General features: G+C 39.1%; 1 long non-coding RNA gene across 2 annotated transcripts; it reads left to right on the top strand.

The window, feature by feature from the left end:
- Positions 1 to 2,788: 2,788 nt before the first annotated feature.
- LOC122188454 lies at positions 2,789 to 20,425 on the top strand. 2 transcript variants are annotated; one of them, XR_006181576.1, is made up of 5 exons: positions 2,789 to 2,825; positions 13,984 to 14,126; positions 14,245 to 14,335; positions 19,370 to 19,511; positions 20,002 to 20,425. It is a non-coding gene; the product is annotated as an uncharacterized LOC122188454 (long non-coding RNA). The 2 variants fall into 2 exon arrangements; XR_006181574.1 differs by lacking the exon at positions 20,002 to 20,425 and having other exon boundaries at positions 19,370 to 19,785.
- Positions 20,426 to 21,491: the final 1,066 nt, after the last annotated feature.

Below are 21,491 nucleotides of genomic sequence, written 5' to 3'. Positions count from 1 at the left end.
TTTTGATGGGCAAGCAAATTGGTTTCTTTTTTTTTTGTTTTGTTTTGCTGACATTAGCCAGGAGCTTACATTTTCAATTTCCTATAGCAAATTGTGCTTGTCCAGTTTTGAAGAGTACAGAAGAAAGGTATATAAATGTTTGTGCCAAGGGTGGCAGTGTAGAAGATGGAGTTCAATAGTGCAGTTTCTGCTGGTTTTAATTTAGATTGAAGTGAATATTTACCTGTCAGAAACTTTATTTCCAGAAATCACTGCCCTACTAACAATTCTCCTACCCTTGTGCACTCTTTAAATGTGCTAATATTTGGAATAAATTTATTTGGATTGCAACACTGCATTGAAATGACTGACTCATTCCAATGCACTTCAGGCCCAAAGTCAGAGTTTCATCACGTGCTGACCAGGCTTAAAGAGGGATGTTGTCAATGAACGTAGGTTTTACTTGCTTTTGCCAAGTAAAAACCATTCTTGTTTTAAAGGTATTATGCAGCATAATCTATACGGTTAGAATTAAGGCGGAAAAGTGCTACTGTGACTGTGTCAACTGTTTTGGCTACAAAACCAGTAGTCACTGGATGCTGAGATGATTCAAAAGTACAGCCAATGTGATGTTCACAGTGATCAAAGTGGTGCTATTGCTGCTGTGTCAGCTGCCAAAGTTACATAGTTAGAGTTTTCATTCAGGGCAAATGAGGAAAATTCATAGTCCCTTGACATTAAATAAAGGGAACATCCAAACCCCTGATTATATATTTTCTTTTTTCCATTTCTTTGTATATGATTTTCTCTTCCTTTACATCTCCCTGTGTCAGGTTCTCGTTTAAAAGGTTTTGTCGGTGTTGGGAACAAAAGCAACTGATCCAGCCAGCCAGACACTCCTGCCATATACAGCTGTTCTTTCCTTTCCAACCCTCCAAAACCACTTTGAGCTAAATGTTTCATTTTAAAAAAATGAGTCATCAATCATAGCTCTTCTAGTAACGAGAGGATGGATTCTTCAACAACAGATACAAAATTTCCTAGTATTCCTTTTGACACAGTGTCTGTTGCTCTTCCTGTAATAACTGTTCTCTCTCTTCACCTACCTGTTCTCCTTTCTGGGTCTTTCTTCTTCTCCATCCTCTCCCAAAACATGCTGGATGCTCTGTCTTCCCAGCAATACATCCCTTAACTTTTGTTCTTTTCATCTTGTTTCCATGGGCCTAGTTTGGTACCACTGAAATTAATGGATATTTTGGCAGTTTCTCTGTCTACAACAAAGCCAGATGTTCTCTAAGTACTGCTGCACTTGGACCAGTACTAGACGTATCAGGTTCCCTAAGAAACTCCATCACACTGGTGCTCTACAGGAAAACCAGCACTGTTTTTGTCAGGCTAACCAGGATTCACATCATTTCTACAGAAGTAGACTCGCCGTATGGAAGAATAAATCGAAGTCTAAGATCCCAAGATAAATTGGGGATTGGCTTCCTCCCAGTTCTGTTCCTCAGGCTGAGATCTTTAGCAGACATATGTTGGAGAAGGGATGAGAAAAGGAGATTTAAAATCCCCTGAGGCAAGAGCTTAGCTATCTTCTTCAGCAGTTTGTAGCTCTCTAAAAACTGTGTTGCTGGTAGTGAATGAATACTCACTGTTTCAATTTCAGCATTTTTTTTCTTTCTGTCCATAAAAACGTAAATATCAGGCTGTACTAATGGCGTAATCTGGCCTTTGGAACAGACAAGAGTTGCACAGTTGTTGGGGAAACTTTACGATAATGTATTAAGAGTGTGTCACCTGCCATCTCTACACAATTGACACATCTCAAGCTTTCTTTTCAGTTAAAACAAGATTTTCTGCATAAACCAGGAAAGGGAAAGCAACTTGGGTCTTGAATAAAGAAAGAGAGGTTGAGAGAAGGAGAATCAGAAATCAATCATTGGAAAAATGTCTATGCTTTGTCCTGTAAGCACTTTAGTGACGCATTAGAAAGCCAGTAACTGTAAGCTTCCTCTTGTCAGGAAGGTATCTCCGAAGTGTAGCACTGCTCAGCTAAAACCTGAGTCAGTCTGTCAGCATACTGTCTCTCTTTATATATGCTACAACTTTCTGTTTTTGGTATCTCAAGCAGATGTTTAAATTTGAAAAGAGTGGAATTGATCTTTGCATGTTTAGAAGAGATATGGTGTATACAAATCTACAGAAATACTGGAGAGAAAAAGGGACATTGTACAACTAGAGACACCGAGCAAGGACCAGAGTATGAAAGAGCTTGTGCATGTGAGGAAAGAGAAAAATAAATAATAGTAATTAACAATAGTAATAATAAATAATAATAGTAATAAGTAATGATAGTAGATGACAACAAATGATGAGTGCCTGGCAGAGTCATTAGTGACAGAGATGGAGGAAACATGGTTCAAGTGTTCCAGTGTTTGTGGCCACGGTTGATGCGTGGTGGTGACGAGACAGTCATGAGATGCTGGAATCTGAGAGATGTAGTTGTGTAGAAGGAAGCATCTCTACCTGTACTAGAGACTGGTGCATGGATTGCACAGCAGAGCAGTGTTTCTGCTAAGATAATTTATCTTGGATATTATGCCTAAAGGGCCTTGTTGACTGCTGTATGGGAGCTGCTGAATCACGGCCTGAACCTCTGATTGATCACCTGAGGTGAGCAACGAGTCAGCCTTGGGAACACAGGTGAAGGCAATTCACCTGTGCTGCTGGAAGGGGTGGAGCCTGGCTGCACCTCTCCTAGACCTATTTAAGAGCTGACTGGAAGTAGGGAAGGTTTTCTTCTGGAAATCCCTTCTCTGGAGTTTTGTAACAAGCCCAAGATGTGGGTAAGCTTTCTATCTATTCTCTTTTTGTAATTGCAATCTGCTTTGGTAAACTCTCTTGTTTATTTCATAATTATAGCATCTTTATATTCATTGACTATACAACTGCCATTAACAATTTGCAGCAAACACAGGCAGATTTTAAAAAAAGCTTTTAATGTTAAAAAAATCCACCCCAAACAACGATGCATTTTCTCTCAGTTGTGAGTCAGGCCAGCAGAGTCACAGCAATCCTTGAAAGGTTAGAGGATTTGTTTGCAAAGAGACCGTTGCCCTCCCATTTGTTTATTGCTCTATCTGACACCTTATGCACATTCCATGTTGCTATGATTTGTCTATAAATCTTGCACCTTGTACCAAATCAAGGGGACCATCTGTTGAAGAAAGCCCATGTAAGGGGACTTCTTGGAATGTAGCTTTGATGAAACTGCACCTATGCTGTTGCTTTTTAGCACTGTTTTCCCTGCAGGGAAGGGGGCAGGATTGTTTTTCTGTTGAGCAACACACAGCCCCAGTGAATCTGTAATTTCTAAATCTCTTTTGATTGGATTTAGGTATTAATGGTTATAAGGATCTCCTCCTTAAGCTATAAATCATGTTTTATGGTATTAATTCATAGGAAGTGATTAAAGCATCCTAAATAGGTAAAGATTTACAGGTTTAATATTAGCTGCTTGACTGGCATCTCCTCTTGATGTTGTAGTGTAAGAAAACTGATTAGAGTGAGTTCATTTTTTATGGAGTTATTCTTCATTAATAACTTGCTTCTGACTCCATCAAACATGTGCAAGGGACATGGAGACAGTTATTTGTTCTGAATATGAAGAACTGTAGGTTAAATGTTTTTCTTCATCTCAGATTGCATACAGTACTGTGTTCTCTGCCTTAAGCAGCAAATGGATGCTAAGAGATGTGTGAAATAGAAAGCAAACTGGTTATGTTCTTCACAACAGTATCTGAAAATTCAAGGAGGTCCATTGTAAAAGGACTACAAGCTTAGAGCTGTGTTAGATCTATTCAGAAAATGTTTTTCTAGAAGCAGATAAGTGAGAAGTAGGTTGTTAGTATTTGTGCATCAGAACAGGTAGAGGAGAATACAGAGATAATCAGAAATGTAGTAATTGGGTCTGGGAGGATCTTTGGTGTTCAGGAGAATGTGGTTGACTTCTGATTGTACAAAATGGGAAGATCTTTGTTGAATGACAGGTTGAATTTAAATTTCTTGGTGCCTGCATGTGCATAACCTATGTTCCCCTAACATGCCGTGTTTCTACAGCAAACAAGGCTGTGTTAGTATTTCAGCTTAACCTTCTAAAATGAACATAACTTTAATGCAGTAGTATTTCTATGTTCAATGAAACTGAAAGTACAATCTTCATGTTCTGTCAATCTGGAAGATACTATACTTTTTGATCTTGTTAAAACACTCTTTTGATGTCATCTAAATCATATTCATCACATTGCTGTAAACACTAAGATCTTGATACTACTTAGCTCTCACACCAACCAAAGTTAGGTCAATAGGCAGCTTTGGGATGAGATTGTTAGCCATCAGGATAAAGGATGGATGAAATCTATAGCTTACAAATGTTGATCCACAGACCTGAAAGCCTGCAGATTTAGCTGACCTTGGGAATTTTGCATGCTTTGATTCCTCTATTAAATTGTGTTCTGAGAAGTTCACCAGTCGGAAACATACTGTCAGCTAATGACATGGATGGCAAAATTGACAGGACTAGTCAGTGCAGTTGTATAGCTCTCTTTGCCTGAAGAACTGTTCCCATGGCCAGAACATCTCAAAATTTCTCCCTGTGAAAGCCCACAGCAGTGTTATTTCCACTGCAACACTATGTAGTTACCAATGGGAAGGAAAGCAGCCTTCACAATTGCCTTTACTTAAGACTTGTATTATGGTATAAGAGGCTTGGTTAAAATATAAGGTATAAAAAATGCTTTTGGCTTTTACTTCCAATAAGTTGGAAGGAAAGAATTATTACAACAGAAAACCAGAAATGTAATAGTGGGTGTTTATGTTTTGGAGGTGGATCATGCACAGTGCCTGAAGGATCTTGTGATGAGATGTCACATCAAATAATGTCCAGTACTGAAACACTGTTGTCATAAGACGGTTTTACTTTGACTCTATTCCATTACTCTGACTCTGATCTTAAAAAAAAAAAAAAAAGACCCAGTTTAAAGTGAAATTATTTTACTTCGAGCCTTATTCACATGCAGAAAATGAAAAAAGCCATGCTCTATTTAAAAAAATTAGCTCCAATAACACTTTAATATTGCTTCCTCTTGTTTTTGATTTCGTGTACCAGAAGTGTCTGTGTTGCTTGCTAATGATCATAAAAATCATCAACCTCTCCTTTGCCATACATAATGAAAGCTAGCATCTCAACATCAGTGGGACAAAACTTTACTTTCTTAGCATAAAGGGGAACTTTGTTGTTTAAAAAAAAAAAAAAATACAGGAGAAGAGAGACATGGATCTGCTTTTGATGTCTTACTTGTTAGTGGAATGAATTAAATGAAAAGGCACTCGTCTCGCTAGGATGTCATACAGATAGATGGATAAGGTACCTCAGACTGTGATTGATTATAATGGTTCCCTGTTTTTTTTTTTTTTTGACACATTCATGGTGCTTACATGTAATGTCAAAAGTGAATGGAGTAATGGGAGGGGAGAAGCATGCATGTAGATATGAACTAAGGCTGGCAAGTCCTTAAGAAGTTGTTATGAGTGTATTAGTTCCAATTTATTGAGGAAGCCTAATGCTGCTGCGTGGTTTTCCCTTGTTTATTTTCTACAATCTTGCTACAACCTTGATTCTTTCTTTTCCTCACTCCTTTCAAAATTGTTTGCTAGAGCCTGAATATAGCTTGTAAGGGCATTTGAGTGGTGGTTCAACCCAGCAGGCAGCTGAACACCACGAAGCCTTATACTCACTTCCCCCTGGTGGGAAGTGGAAGAGAAAGAGAACTGGAAACAAAATAGAACTTGGAAGTTGAGATAAAAGCTATTTACTTAGACAGAGAAGGAAAAGAAAAACAAATAAAACCTGCAGTAATTATATATAAATGTGTGTGAATCTCTGCAACACAACTATTCACCACTCACCTAGCAATAAAACTGCTCACTGACCAATGCTCCACTAGCAACATGATGTCTCACTATCTTCAAATGCCACCCAGACAATCCCTGAGCAGCAGCCCTCTCCTGGCCAACTCCACACATCTCGTGGTATGGAATAACCCCTGGCCTAATTCAGGTATCTGCCCTGGTTCTGCCTTGTGCCTCTCCATTGCTCTATCATGGCAGCAGCTCTTATCATGGTTTCTTCTCAACTGATCCTAGTTTTTAATCCACCACAAGATTTTATGTTGTATCTTCGTGCCTGGAAACCCTACATTTACTCCTCAAATTGCTTCCTTCACTCTTCCAAGAGGACATAGCTCCCATGTCAACAGTGATAATAATATAATTCCTTAAATACATCAGTTTTAGCAACAGCTCCTGGGACCTTTTCTGATGATTTCCTTCTGATGTGATCTGCCAGTATTTACTCAAAGTATGAGACTGTTTGAAAAATGGAAGAAATCACAGCACTCCAGTAGTGTTTGGATTTCTTCTATTTCCTGGCCTGTTGTTTTTCATTTTCCTAGGGAAAACCCATCCAGACTGGCACTAATCTTTTCAACAGTGCTCTTTAGTAGCTGCCACCCATCCAATCAAAGCAGGGCAGGAGCTGCCAAGCTCTAGTGCTTCTTTGCTTTATTCCTTGAAGGGTATCCTCTCCTCCTCTTTCTTGAATGTTTTCTATACAAATATTTGTGATTCTGTCCCTCTGTTCGCCAAGATCGTGTTTGCTTGCAATTAGTGGAGCTTTTAAACAGATTTGGGCCGCTGCTACACAGTTCAATAATCACCACTTTTCCATTCTTTTCTAGTCATTCTTCTGTAATGGGCAAATACGTTTCACAACAAAATAATGTCCCTTGGCAGGTTTGATCTCATTCTCATAATGTGAATGTTTATAGACAATGGACTCAATATGCCAGTTAAAACAGATTTTGATTTGGCTTATCTACAGCCAAAGTTCTTGGCCCCTGGTGCACAACCAAACCATGTGTAAAAAGGTATTCAGCTCTGAATGAGATCACTAACATCTGTTGCTGCACATAGCATTTAATCTTCAAACACACCATCAGCAACAACAAAAACTCAGGCAGTTTAAAATGCAGAAATGTAGAACTGTGGGCACTCTGAGACAGAGCTTCAATTCCTCTTAATTACTGCTATGCATCGTGCATGCCGAGGTGATCTTCTCACAGCTACGTACTCTGCCCTCAGGGTTTTGAGTGGTCAAGAGCATTTGCTAATATTCCTGTTCCTGAACATCATGGCTATGTTACAGCTGCTATGTGCCAGTCACTAGCACTGTCTGTAACTGTGTGTGTAAGTGGTTAGATGAAGAACTCCAGAAATCTCTCCTGACCTGTATAGTTCATCTACATAGCTGTTGTCCAAGAGCTTCTGATCTCAAAACACAAACAATCTGCAAGCTGTTGAACAACAACTCACCATATTTTTCTCCTGCTAATGTGCCAGCAGCTGCTCCCAAGCTACTGCAGTTGCTTGCAGTGGGGTGGAGAGAGTGTTTTTTCTAATCAGACTGGACAATAATTGCATTTTGGAGGATCCATTTTTGAGGACCGCAGCAAGTGAATGCTGTGTTTAAAGATATCATTTGCATGGGCATTTCCCCATAGGAGAGTTGGCAGATGTCATTCTGTGTCTACTCCTTATGCACTCCAGCCTTTATTCTTGTAAACCAATGCAGACTCTGCAGAAGATCATAGAAGCTCAGGTTATCATGTTCTGCTTGGAAAAAGGAGATAGCTTGCACTCAGTTTTTCCACCTGTGGCAATATCATTTGGAAGAAGGCTCAGGTATATTCTGTGTACTGGTAATGTCTTCACTGCCTGCACTGCCATTTGCCAGGGCATCCTAAGAAGATAAATTCCTACCCCTACCCGCCATGTTATTATATCCCTGTATTGGCAGCAATCAGGTTCTCAAATCAACTGCTGTAACTACCTTTTTGTTGCTATTGGTCAGAGGTTGGGGAGACAGTGACAGTCTCTCCACTAATTCTACCTGAAAACAAAATTGCAAGAGTACAGAAGATCTTCATCTCATTCAGAGGTGCTTAATATTTCTAGTTCTTGATAGTACTAGCTTGTTTGAAGGCATCCCACTGAAAAATCTCATCATTATTTAAAAAAAATCACTGCAGGAGTTGATTTGGTGGAAAGTGTGGCCAAGGTTCAATTTGTTTAAATAGCTGCTTAGCTCCTGTACCTTGCTTGAATTTCATTTTTACACAATCTGGCATTCAGAGGCATTACAGATTTTAAATGTAGTTACTGATTTATGTACTTGTATTTTCTTTTGATCCTTGCCTTTAGCCGTTGTCTGCAGCACAGTTTGACTAGCGCTCTAACTTATGTAATCATAAATTATCTTAATTTTGGGAAGCCTTGATAGATGAAACAACATCCCTTTTATTTGTGTTGCAGCTGATGCTACTTAAATGCAGAGATTATTCTTACCTATGAGGTAAAATTAACTCACAATCATTCTGGTTGCTCTTAGTAATATACAGATGCAGATTTGAATCTCCTCTTCTTAATGGTATTATTGAGAGTCAAAATAAAAGCCCAATTTTGTAACTGTCCTGGGGAACAGGAATTCTAAGGCACCTCTTCAGGTGTTCCTTGTATGCATCGTTGATATGCCTTGTGACCAATATATATTTCTTTTCTCTGTTCTTCGAATGTGTGAGAACTTCCAGCTCAAGACCTAAGTGGGGTACCTGCTTCACACACTCTTTCAAAATGTTTGGTACCCATCTTGGAAGATTTTCAGAAAAATTGAGTCCTGGTTCTACATCTACGTACTTTTTGTGGGTGATGAATGGTCTTGGCTTATTCGCAGGCACTGTCCATGTGCCTGGTTTCTGACAGTGCTTGGTAACCTGACCAATCCGAGCCATTCCTGTGCGTAGTCATGACTTCTTTATAATTTTGCTGGAACCTGACGTATTCTCTTTGCTGCCCTTTTTAATCGTAAGAATTCTCTAACGTCATTCAGTGGGAGCTCTCTCAGACGTGCATGCATTGTGCTTCTCTAATATGGGGGTTGCTTTTATAAATACAGGGAGAAAATACTGTGGCAATAGTAGTAGGAATGACATGAGAGATTGATGAAATAAGGTAAATTAAAGCTTAACGCTAGTGATAGAATCTAGTTATGGCATTTAGTGTGATTTTTCTGTCTACTAGAGCTGCAGTTGTGGATCCTTGAGGAGTGAATGATTTATTGAACTTTGTTGTCTAATGTTTTTTTTGTAAATGTACCTGCTGGTCCGGTGCTATTACATTCCTCATCTCTTAGATTGCTCTGAGTTTTCCTTGACTCATAGTTTTCACTGAAAGTTCAACATAGCCTTGCATAGGTGAAATGTCTGTTCCATTAAATGGAAATTTGGGTTTCACATCCTCTCCAGAAGCTGTGGTTAACAAACCTGCACCAAGCCTTCCTGTGATTTGTGTACAGTATTGTGGTTATATCCTAACATCCCTTGCAGTGAAACATATTTGTCATACAGTCCTAAATGTACAACTGGGCCTGGTCTTTCCAAGTGATTCGTATGCCAAAGAATTTGGTTATGACACTGAATGGGCCACAGTGCTGTGAGGCAGGCTTGTTTAACAGAAATTCTAGAGTGTTTGGCACGTTGTGTTTGCCAGGGTGAAATGCAGTCCTGGAAAGAGGACTGTCATTCAGATGACTCACTGCAATCAAACACTTGGAGAAAATAAAGTTGCTGAATGTTATGTCTACATGTAATTAACTGTATTTATCATTGGACAGAAACTGTGAAGTTAAGGGAAAATTAATTTAGGTTTTCAAACAAATCTCAAGCTACCCAAACTCTTTTTTTTGGAAAAAAACAAAACAGCCGTTTCTTTGCCAAGCAAACTGAAATGTTCTAAAATACAAATGTTGATGTATTGCAACAAAGAAATTGAATAGCGGAATGCAAACTTTGTTTTTAAAAATTGCGGTGTTGAAAACATCCAGATTTCAAACTGAAAAGTAGGATCATATATACACAATCTTTATTTAATCAGCAGCTCTGACATTTTTATGTTAAAATTTTCTCCAGGAATTGTATTCTTCCCCACTGCAGTACTCCCAATTTACACATAATAGACTTGCACGCAGATAGGCGCACTTACAGTAAAGCTGACAGTTTCAGTTCCAGATGTGTCCATATATGTATATACACATGTGCTATATATAATATACACAGTAAATATTGATTTACTTTTTTTTTCCATTTTCATTACTAATGCCTCAAAATTGAACACAGTGTTTGAGTACTTGCATAGGAATTGATACCACTGGAGACATGGCAGTATTTGCTCTTCACTGGGAGGGCAGGCCAAGGTTCAGTAATCAAACAAATTTCTGAATGAAAATGTCATGATCTTCAGTGCAGTGGATGCGCTGTAAACAAAATCAAGCAGTGCCTTACACTGTTGATATAGGACATACGTTCTTTGTGTAAGGATTCTGGGTGTTTTTTTTACAGCACAAGAAGAAAAAGGTCTGGAATGGAAATGGTTGTGTTCTGTCTTTACAGTGGGTGGGTAACTGAAGCAGCAAATCCTTTACTGGACAACACAAATAATGCTTTTCCAAGCACGTGTTGGGAAACAGTTTCTTTCCACAAAATCTGCCATTCTTCACACAGAGCAACAGATTGAATAGTCGGAAGATTGGTGACTTTAGGCAAACGAACACTACCTGTCACAATTACTTGAAACGTCAGGTCTTGGAAACCTGAAGAGCCAGAGGTAGGCTGGCACTCCTTTTTTCTCATTGGATCAGTGATACATTCTGTTGGCATTGCAAAGCTTACTTGTAGTCCATGCATCAGGCGGCAAAGAGCCCAGCAAAGCATGGTGCTGCTGGCCAGCATGGCACCGCGAGCACAAAGAGCAGGTGTATTGTTCCTCATCTTGGGCAGGAGGGTGCTAACACAGCACTGAGCCCAGTCTCATGGGGTCCCCCCAAGCACCTTTTGGCTCCATGCTCAAGGAATGGTGTGCAAGAGCCAAGCCAGGGAAGCTCAGAGGAGGAGCTGTGCCCAGAACTGTGAAAATCGCAGCTAGGCCTGAGCAAAGTACTTAACTGACCAAATTTGGATCATCACCAATTGCTTCCCTTTAATGAGACCCTGTGGAAAGCAAGACTGCGCGCTATAAACGTCCGAAAGGGGGAGCAGAATGCCTATCTCGGTGATTAACCAACTAGAATAATCAGTTGTGTACGAGGCACTTTGGGAGATAGCTGTTATTCACTCATAGAAAGAGCGAGGTGTCATTTCGTTTTTTTAGGGTTGTAAGTTTCTAACTAATTTTTGTCTCTCCTTGCCAGTGTAACGGTTTGAATGTTAATTTAATTTTGCAGAATATCATTTATGTAAATGTAATTAGAAGGGAAACGTGATCGGGAGATGCACAGCACCAAAGAAAATTTATTACTCCAAGGGGTATTGCTCTAATCATTCAACTGCAATATTGAGTTTCCCCAGATTTAATCTAAAAGCAATAAATTACAAAAGGCTAATGTCCTGCCCAACAAAAAGCTGTCATGAACCCAAGTTTCTGTGGGGAAAAAATTCAACTTCATTTCAGCAACAGGCTCTCCTCGTTTACACATTCCTTTTATGATTCCAGGCAAGTCAAAGTAAAATGAATACAAATGTGGGAGTTCGAACACTTTCCCTGAATATGTATGTGTGTCTGTTGGTGATTGTAATAGTCAGTAAGCCAAAACATTGGGACTTCTCTATCTCTGGCAGAATTAGGAATGCAGCCCCACAACTGCAAATTCTTCTCCCCACCTTAGCGTGACCCTGTGATTTAAGGGAAGGCAAACTGGATTCTGATTAATTCCAGTGTCCATATGAAAGTCTGTTGCTAATGTACTGCAGTTTTTGTTCTCTTGCTGATGAAATGGATGAGTAGAAACTCTCTCTTCTTCTGCCTGAGTGCTTGAGCCTGTAACTTGTGCACTACATGGAAAGCCTGGTCTGTGCTGGGTAGTTGCCCTGTTGATGATGTTGGCCCGCCTTTACTAAAGGAGTGCTTTTGGAAAGTGGAATGAAGAGCAAATGGGCAGATATGGTGTGATTAGTTCTTCTTGAAGGCCTACATCTGAGTGTCCTCAGCAGTTCTGCTGTTCAAGGAGCATCTCTCCTCTTGAAAAAACCTGTCATGAAAATTCATCAGCAAATAAACAACAGCTAGGCAAAATAGGAACCGTGAAATTCCTGCCTTATGTGTACGCTAAAACACTGTTAAGTGTTGGGGTTTTGCGGTGCAATTTAGAATGAAGGCTGATGCCAACATTACACTTCTCTAAGAAGGGGAGTAATTAGTACAGGAAATAGGTTTCTTATGTTTTATTTAGCCAAATTCATCTCTGGTTTAACTCTACTGTAGCCTGGATTACATTTGTTCTTACTTCCCAGTGTTCCTCTGCGTAGTTCTTTCTTACACGACCCTTAATTCACTGTGTTTGTCTTTTATTTTAGGTGAGGACCATAGTTCCTCCGTCAGTTTGTTAGCATCAATTATGCTGTAAGTCCGGGTTTCTTGGCTTACAAGAGGAAACCCATCAGATTTGCGACAAGTTTTTACAAAGTGCAAATTGGCAGGTTTACAGATTCCCACAGCTGTGCTCAGGACAAGGGGAGGAGTGCAGGGCTGCAGAGAGCAAGGCATGGAGAAACGAGACTGTGGAAGGAATGGGGAATAACGCAAGGAGCAGAGGAGATGTTAGTGTTAAGGAGCAGGGGCTTCCTCATGGCAGCTCTTGGTGCTGGGGTGCCACTAATGTAAAGTTTCTTTAGCTGTAGTTCTCCACCCGTAGTTGTGTAGGGAGGCACAGATGTATGCAGAAGTATGTGGGACAAACTGCCATGGGTACACTTAATTAACAGTGAGCATGTACAGCTCCGTTCACCTCATCCTCAAGCAAATAGGTAAGCACAGCTCAGACTGTGACAACCTGAAAGTTTCTTGGCTTTTTGCAGGGCGCATCAGCAGAGAATGCCAAAAAATTATTATTATTATTACTATTATTTGCATAATGCATGAAGGGGAATCTTGTATCATGGAAAACACATCCTGCTCCAGGTGGAGACTACTGTTCTAAAATTCCTTCAGATGAACACAGGACACAGATTTTATTAGTCAAAAAGTCTTCCAAGGTCGTCATCATTTATTGGAATTCCTGTGTTATTCATTCCAGTGAGATTTATAATTATAACTGGTAATTACAGAGAATGCACTAAACAATTCCATAGGAATTCCACTGTGATCTGACATTAATTAACAGCCAATTATAAATTATAATATAACTTCTAAAAAAACCCACCAGTGCCTGGATTCCTTCTAACATTTAATCGTAGCTGAAAGAAGGAAAGCTGCGTTTGTAAGCTGGGGCTGTGTTACAGATTGATCAGCATTGCTGTGCTTTATGGCTGTGTTTCCATAGAGCAGCCACTATGTGGATAGGCAGCTTCAGCCTACAGAGAATGTGAAAGAATTTTTGTCCTCATCTGTCGTAAGAGGCATCTGTCTCACAGGATTTCAATATTCTCTCATGTCGACAAGTGTGCACACTTAAAGCTTAGATTTTATCTGACTTGTTGTGTAAATTAGACTGATGTGAAGCATTGCTTGTACGCCTGATGCAAGCTCTCTCTGGCTTGAAAGTGTATTTTCAAAAATTGTAGCAAAAAAAAAGAGAATATTTACCGATTCCAGTGAGAATAGAGAAGACATGATAGCAAGTATTAACACAGTTCTGGCACTGTTTGATCACCCGCATTAAAGATCTGCTATCTCATGGAATTTCTCTATCCCCCAGATCTGCCAAGTGGAATGCTATCTAGAGAGATGTGGGTAATAAAATACCTGCTACATGTGGATAATCAATACTAAGTCTCTCTCTTTCCTTTTTTCTTCCTTTCTTTCTTTTTCCTTTTGTTTCGTTTTGTTCTGTTTGGACAGCTCAACTCTGTAATCATCACTAAGATTTTTGGGAAGGTGGGAAAAGTAGGATAATACCAAAATGCACTACGTGCAAAACCACATAGAGTACAAGAGACATAAAGGAAGACAACAGATTCTTTTTGCGTGGATGAAATCATGAGGTAAGTTTGCAAAGCCTTGCCCTGCAGATTAATTTCCAGCATCTCCATTAAGCCTAATGAAAATCACATGTGTGTTTCTGAGTGTTTCTTAGCGTGTTTCTCCCTTGCCTCTTTGCAGTTTCTCCCTGGGATCTTCCACAGCTCCTTTAATCAGTCTTCCCAGACCTCTCCCTGAAATGTGCCAACAGATCTGGTCCATGTTAGCAAGAGTAAGTAACAGAGTGGAGTGTGGTCCTTTTAGCTGCCTCCACACCCAGGTTTCAGTATAAAACATCACAGGTGTGAATGCAAAGTAATTCAAGAGAATTATAGTATGACCTGTTTTGTTGCCTATACTAGAGCTACTTGCTGCTCTAAACCAAGTATGTGTGCTGTTGCCAGTTACCCTTCTCATGGACTTTATAAACGTGGTAGCGTGGCTGATCCAAACTCCAGGGCTCATCACTTTATTGCTAGGGCCAAATGTGGTTTGATTCATTGTGTTTTGCTTTCAGAAAAAATACTCTGCCCTTAGTGCTGTCTGAGATTGCACTCGTTCTTTGAGATAGAAGGTCTGTTTTGGACTTGCTGCTGATTGCTCATGCAAATCTACTGTCTTTGCAGTCTTCACTGTTCCTCTGAATCTGCTGACAGTCTTGACCAAGAGATAGTTCTGCATGATGTTTTTTTTGTTAATGTGAGCATATCCTCATATAAAATAGATGCAATTGCAGCTGGGAACTGCCTGTAAAAATCTCATCCTGTAATGTTGCATCTAATTTGTTATCGGGGCATCTCTGAACAGCTTTGACAGTTAGCTGGAGATGTGTCACTGGCAGCAAGTAAAAAAAAAAAAAAAGTAGCTCTGACATAAGGAAATATTATAAACTTACTAGATAAGATCAGCTTCAGCAGTGAATCAATCTAGCCCTATTGGACCCGGAGAGTATACAAGAACTAAACTTGTTGCTTTTCCTTGTAAGTACCCCTAAACGGGATTAAGTTTTTAAGATTTGGCTACACGCATTTCAGATACTAATATGCTTTTTTGGTTCTGTGCCTGAATAAGATTTAGTGGAATTTGGAGAGCAGCTGGACACTAAAGCTTTAGGAGATGGAGCGTCAAAGCGGGGCTTGTAGTAACCAACATCCTGTCAGCATATCCAAATGTTCTATATTTAACTTACTGTTAAAATTATGTTTAGTTATTTTTGTCTACCTTCAGCAAAAAAGTTTGGTTTTTGTAAGATTAGAGAACAAGGCAAATTCAGTTAAGGCTATAAAATTTATCTCATTGCTTTCTTTTTCGCTTGCTGTTGATCTTAGGGCAGCTGTAAGGGCAAATGGAAGAGATAGGTATTATATTTCAAAGGCAAAGTTATGAAAGTCTAAACTGCATCCAAAGTATATTTTACTACTAATAATGAGAGCTGGATGAAGAGTGTTTAAAAAAATATGAACCTGCCTCAACTGCATTGGTTCAGGAATAACGAATCTAATGCAGTTTTCCAAAGAATAATTGATATTATATAATAATAAGTGGCAGTTTATGTCATGAAAGTGACACTTGACACTTTGCTGCTAACCAGTTTAACATCATCAATTAAAACATCACTTGTGTAATGACATTTTAGTAACCGGTTTAATATCATAAATTATGACATCACCTTCTTTTATGGCATCAGGGTTGAATGAAAGGCTTTCTTTAGAAAAAGGGAAAAAAGGAGGAAATCTTAACATTGTCTCTCATTTTGTGCTCATAAAAGGGGTGTATGTCCTAGCCCTCTGGTCACTGATTAGAGAGATCTGAGAGCTGAAAAGCTGCAAACTGGTGTGAAATAAACATTTTTAAAGGATGTGTTTTGGGTTAGCATAGGCAACCTCCTAGTAGACAATAATTTCCTTTGCATAATGCTGATGGAAATCATCCAGGAAGTACGAGTGTACTTGTGGAACCCGATGAACTCAATTACAGTGCAGTAATATTTACTGAGATTTGGTGTGAAAGTTCAAGTTTGCATCATTACAAGTGGGTGTTCTTTTTCTTCATGGTCAATGTCTTTAAAATAATCCTTTGTATTTCATTCCTCACTGAATGGTCAAATTTTGGTGCTAGATTCTGATATTTTACATCTCAGACTTGTTGGCACTGGATTTTGTTATGTCTGCTGATGATTTGAGCCTTGGGTTGGCAAATGGCTTCATCTGTTTATACTGATTTAGCCTCGTAGAAACAACTACAAGCCAAATGTGAATTGAGTTTGGAGTGTTCTCAATTAAAGAAAGGTATCTATGAATGAGTATCTCTGTAAGATTAACCACAGGGACCCAAATATTCTGAATATATTGTGTGTTTTCAGAGCTGGCTTTCTAAAGGCACATAGCATCAAAATCCTTCTCTTCCTACCAAGGTCATTGAAAACATCAGTGACCACAGGCACAAGCAAAGCAAGTCGCAATCAAGAATTTTCAAAATATTTCTGTATTTTTTTTCTTTTGAAACAGTCACTGTCATGTTAAGCTGTGCTGAACTCTACTGGAACTATACCATGGGATGATGTCCGGTGCACATTCTAAGCAGAAAATTAACTTTGTACATGCAGAAAGTCCCTGTGAATTCATGTGATTGTCCCATGGCTTGCATTCATATCAGGTCCTTAATTTGTGAAGTAGGAAATAGGGAGATAATCCTAGATATGGAGTCAAATTTAGTATTTAGAACAACTGAGCAACTGTTGCCTATTTACCAGGAGATAAGCATTTCCCTGAGTAATATGCAGACTAATTTCCCTTACTAATTCCCAGTCTGTAAATCAAGGTTATGACAAATGAGTGCCACATGCCATCTGAGCAAGTGTTCTGTCCTCTGCCAAGTGCCCAGTGTTCAAGAGATGTCCTAAATCTGGTCAGTCGATATGTACGATAATACTTCTGTAGGCAAAATTTTAAGCAAATCCCTGTAAATTGTCAGTGCATATCTTAGTGGTCTCTTGAGAATGCTGTGATTTACCTACTCTCTTTTCTCAACATTTTTTCAAAAGATTTTTTTCCTACATGAATATTTATGTCGATGCCTCATTTGCTGACTGAATTTCCACTCTGCTGGAATTATGCTTCCCCATAGTGCACCCAGGAAAGGTGAGCCGTTAGAGGTGAGGAAAAGAGATTCCATGACCTTTAGGAAATAGCAAGTGGCACTAGATAAAATGTATTTTCTGATGGGTTACTTGTGAATTGGTTGGACATAATTACCAAAAAATTATTATCTCTCTGAAACAATTAACTTTTGGTAGATCGGACTCCAAATCTCCAGAAGCTCTGAACTTTTACAAATGGGTTTTGCCCACTGCCACTCTTAGGCAATGAGTAATTCTTACAATAGACATGGGTGATAGATACCACATATTTCTAGTTACGAATATGGACTTATTTACTGTTGGCACTTTTTTCAAAGTGACTTGTAAATGTAAAGGTGCTAGATTCAATGCTTAAGAATGTGTTTCCTTGGTGATAAAGCTTTCACTAAGCATGTTATCTATGTATTCTATCTTATATGCAGACAAGAGATGATTCACACTGTATGTTATAGATCTTGCGCCTTAAAATTGAGTCCTCCATTGACTTATGGCTGAGAAACATAGAAATCAAATCCACAGATGGTTCTTCTTAAAAGTGAAGTTTTGGCAAAAGCAATGAAAGCTATAATGCATTACAAAAATGTGCATTTTTTAAAGTTGTTTCACTTCCTATTTTCTCTCTGCAAAACTCCCTGAAGTTAGGAGGGCTCTCGTGTTTCATCTTGCAGTTTCAGCAGAACACAGCCTTTATTTAGCATGCCCTGCTACTGTCTACCAAATGCAAAGAGGATGTTAGCTCAGAGGGGTACACAGATTAAATAAATAAATGCTCAGACTGAAAACTCTCTGGCACAACATAGCAATTTTTCTAATGATGAAGTAGTTGTGGTCAGAAACCTTTTCAGTTGAGAAATAGAAATGGTTTGGGGGAAGTTTAGGTGGGATAGAATGAGTCATTAAAACCCTCGTTGTCCTAACAAAGAATTTCACTGTCATCGGAGTGAGAAGTTAGTGTTGTTGAAGTCAAGTTTTAACATTCTTTCCAACTAACCTTTATTGGTAAGTAAAATAAGGCAGAGTTGGCCCATTGTATGCTTGTGGATATCTGTCTTGTGTTTATGCTTTCTTCTGGCCTTCTGTAGAAGGATGCTCTTGCTTTCCATCAGTTTTAGCATTTAGGGGCTTGTGGTGGTTATAACACAGAACAGGTGGATATACAAGATGCAAAGTGAAAGCAGGCTTGCTACCAGTGAGACCATACTGATGACAAAAAGTTGTCATCCTAGCACACATTACACATGAGGGTTCAAGAACTATAAATGGCAAGAGGTTATGTGCATTAATTGCATCATGAAGTAGAGGGGCCCCAACGGAGGTCTGGTCTCAGCTGTGCTATGTCTGGGACAAACAATTAATGAGAGATCTTACAATCTCATTAGGCAGGACAGAAGCAAAGAGTATTAATCTCCTGTTTTCTGCATTTGAGACTAGAGTTCAAATATGCCTACCGTTTGCACAAACAATTCATGGAGCAGAGAGGAATGGATTTGCCTTTTCCCCAGTCCCACTCCCAGTTTCAGGGACTGACTTTTCTTCCTTTTCTGTTTCCACCAGCATGAGCTCTGCAACACTTCTCATTGTGCAGAATTCATCAAAGACTTGTTTAGATTTGCTTTTCATCTCTAAATGTAAATTCTGTTCCTACAGTTTACGACTTTGAAAGCTGCAGTGTCATGTGACAAAATGTGGACTGTTCTATTCCCAATGATTTTCTCAAATTTTGAGCATTCCATTACTCCCCGCTATCCTTGCACATGCAAAACTGTCCCAAAACATGTTAAACTCTGAATACTTTTTTTTAATGTTTTTTTTTTTTTTGAGGGTCTTCAAAATATGTCAAGTTGTACAGTGTTTCTGAAGCAGAGTAGAGAGGGACTTTCTGGCTGTGCGGGTTGCAAAACCTCTTGTTGGCCACTTAAGAGAAATGAGCTGGATGCTGACCTCTTTGCAAGCTGTAGCTGAAATCATAATAACTTGCTTGGATGAAAAATGAGACATTGGAGAAACTTAGAGATATAGCATAGGATTGCCACACCACAGACCAGTTCTGTAGAAACCAAAATGGGACTTATCAAGGATACAGGCTGTTAAAAATTGCTTTATACACTCTCTGCCTCATGAACACAGGTCTTGAAAGGCTCATCTGGAGAAACCTATTCGTCGCTAGGCGAGCATTAATGGAAACGTAAGGAACCTGGACCAATGTGAGCCTCCAAGTGGACTGACGTCCTACAGATTGTTTGATTAGAGACCAGAAGAGAGGAGGAAGGTACAGTGCCTTCTACAACTCACATTGCTACCTTTGGATTTGGTCCCACTCTTGAATTGGCTTTGTGATGGCTTTTGCTGGAGCACTTGCCTAGATGCCGGGTTTGGCATTGTTCTGCCTTGTACTGTTTTCTTCTAATGTGTCTTTGGAAATGTCAAGAAATGGAAGAGGTCTATTTTTGTCAATCTGTCAGTAGTGCAGGGAGCAGAAAGATTTTTTTCCCCCATCTCTTGGTTGGCTTTGAAATTCTCATTTATTAATGGTGTCATAAGATTCTTACTCCTATCACCCAGTCTTCTACTCTGCTTAAATATACTACCTCCAGACATAATGAACATGATAAAAAGAGTGTATTATTTTTCCTCTTAAACCAAAAAAAAACCCACCCCAAACCAGAAATATAGTTAGCATATAGTAAATGTTGACTTTACTGCTTAATTTTTTCCCTTTGTTTTTCCCTATTCCCCTTTGTTTTTCTCCACATCTCCAGGATACATAAACTCGCTGTCACTTTCAGAGCTTTTCCTAGCTCTGCAGCTGCCAGTCAACAAATGCACAGTAAAATCCCTATGACTGCCCATTCCTTATACTCAGATAAGTATTAGGCCATGATCCTCAAATGTGATTTGCTGGCCTAGACTTTACCCATTACATAAACAGATTTGCAATTTTACAGGAAAGAATACAAACCAAACCAGCTGCCCTCTAGCCTGGAAAATCCCCATTGAACATCTCCATTGGAAAATTCCTACATCAGGACAATTAAATACAAGGAGATTTGAAAAAGGCTGGTTTTACCTAGGCTTTGGGTGGACAATGCGGTTCCTAGAGAGCAGTATCCGTAGTGAAAACTGACTGAAAATGCTGTGAGATGAAAACCAGTATTTTCCTTATCCCATCCTTACGTATATACGAGGTATATTTCTGAATGATACTACTAATAAGAGAGAAAAAGACTTTATAGCTTTCTGTGAGCTGTTAAGATGGAACACTTTAGTGAGAGCAAGGAAATGAGTTTGAAGGGGGAAGATTCTGTCTTATTTTGCTGACCATGCTGAGGGAGGGCAGGAGCTAGAGTATACATTACAGTCTATACTTGCTTTCAGTTTTGCTGGTATTGCCATATTTATCATTGGTTAAAAACTGACATGTTTAAGAGGTAAATAATTATTTTCTTTAGGAATACTTTCTCTCCTCCAAGTTAAAACATTTTAGATAAACGAAACAATGAAAAAAGTGAAGTCGTGGGGTGATTTTTGTTAACTTTTGGGTTTTTTTCCTTCTCCCACCAGTATACTTTGACAGCCACTGTTGGCAATTCTGGTTTACGACAGTAGAGTTATTTAGAAAATGCCTTTAATTTCTTTCCCAGTGAGTCAGTCGTCTTCCAACCAAAATCCTACTTACAAATATGCTGTGATAGTACATAGCTAGTATGTCTCTTCCTTTGTGCCCAATTATGAGGTAGGGATTATGAACTAGTTATGTTCAAGACTGTGATATATTTTTAAGCTTCTTTGTTGTCATTCTCCATTTTTCAGACCCATTGCAAGTATCTTCTGAAAGCACTGGAAATTGCACCATGCTGCAGAGGACAGGGATAGGTATAGATGCACAGGTGTTGCAAAAGCATAACCATACCTCTAACAAGTGGTTTTGTAAGGAGCATCATGAACATCAGCCTTGATTTTAAAATATGTTGTTGCTATGGCACTGTGGTGTGATAAACAAGAGAACATTTTGTCATTTTTTTTATAAATACTCACAAGACTTGCGTGGCTTCTCATTCTCACATATCAACCCTAAACTAAATACAACAAAGATAACCTAATAGCTGCATCACTTAAAATAGGTTGAGCTTAAATGTCATAGTTAATAAAGCTTTGCATGAATTCTATCTAATTCAAGCAATTTAAGCAAAAAGCGTAACAAGTAGCTAAGCTGGGATAAAAATGTTTTTGTTCCACTACTTTCTTCCTC

The sequence above is a fragment of the Lagopus leucura genome, unplaced genomic scaffold, assembly GCF_019238085.1.
Source record: "Lagopus leucura isolate 7727_CA_CO unplaced genomic scaffold, USGS_WTPT01 Super-Scaffold_73, whole genome shotgun sequence".
Classification (NCBI taxonomy): Eukaryota; Metazoa; Chordata; class Aves; order Galliformes; family Phasianidae; genus Lagopus; species Lagopus leucura.
Note: the sequence above shows the minus strand (reverse complement) of the source record. Positions and strands in the feature narration are given on the sequence as shown.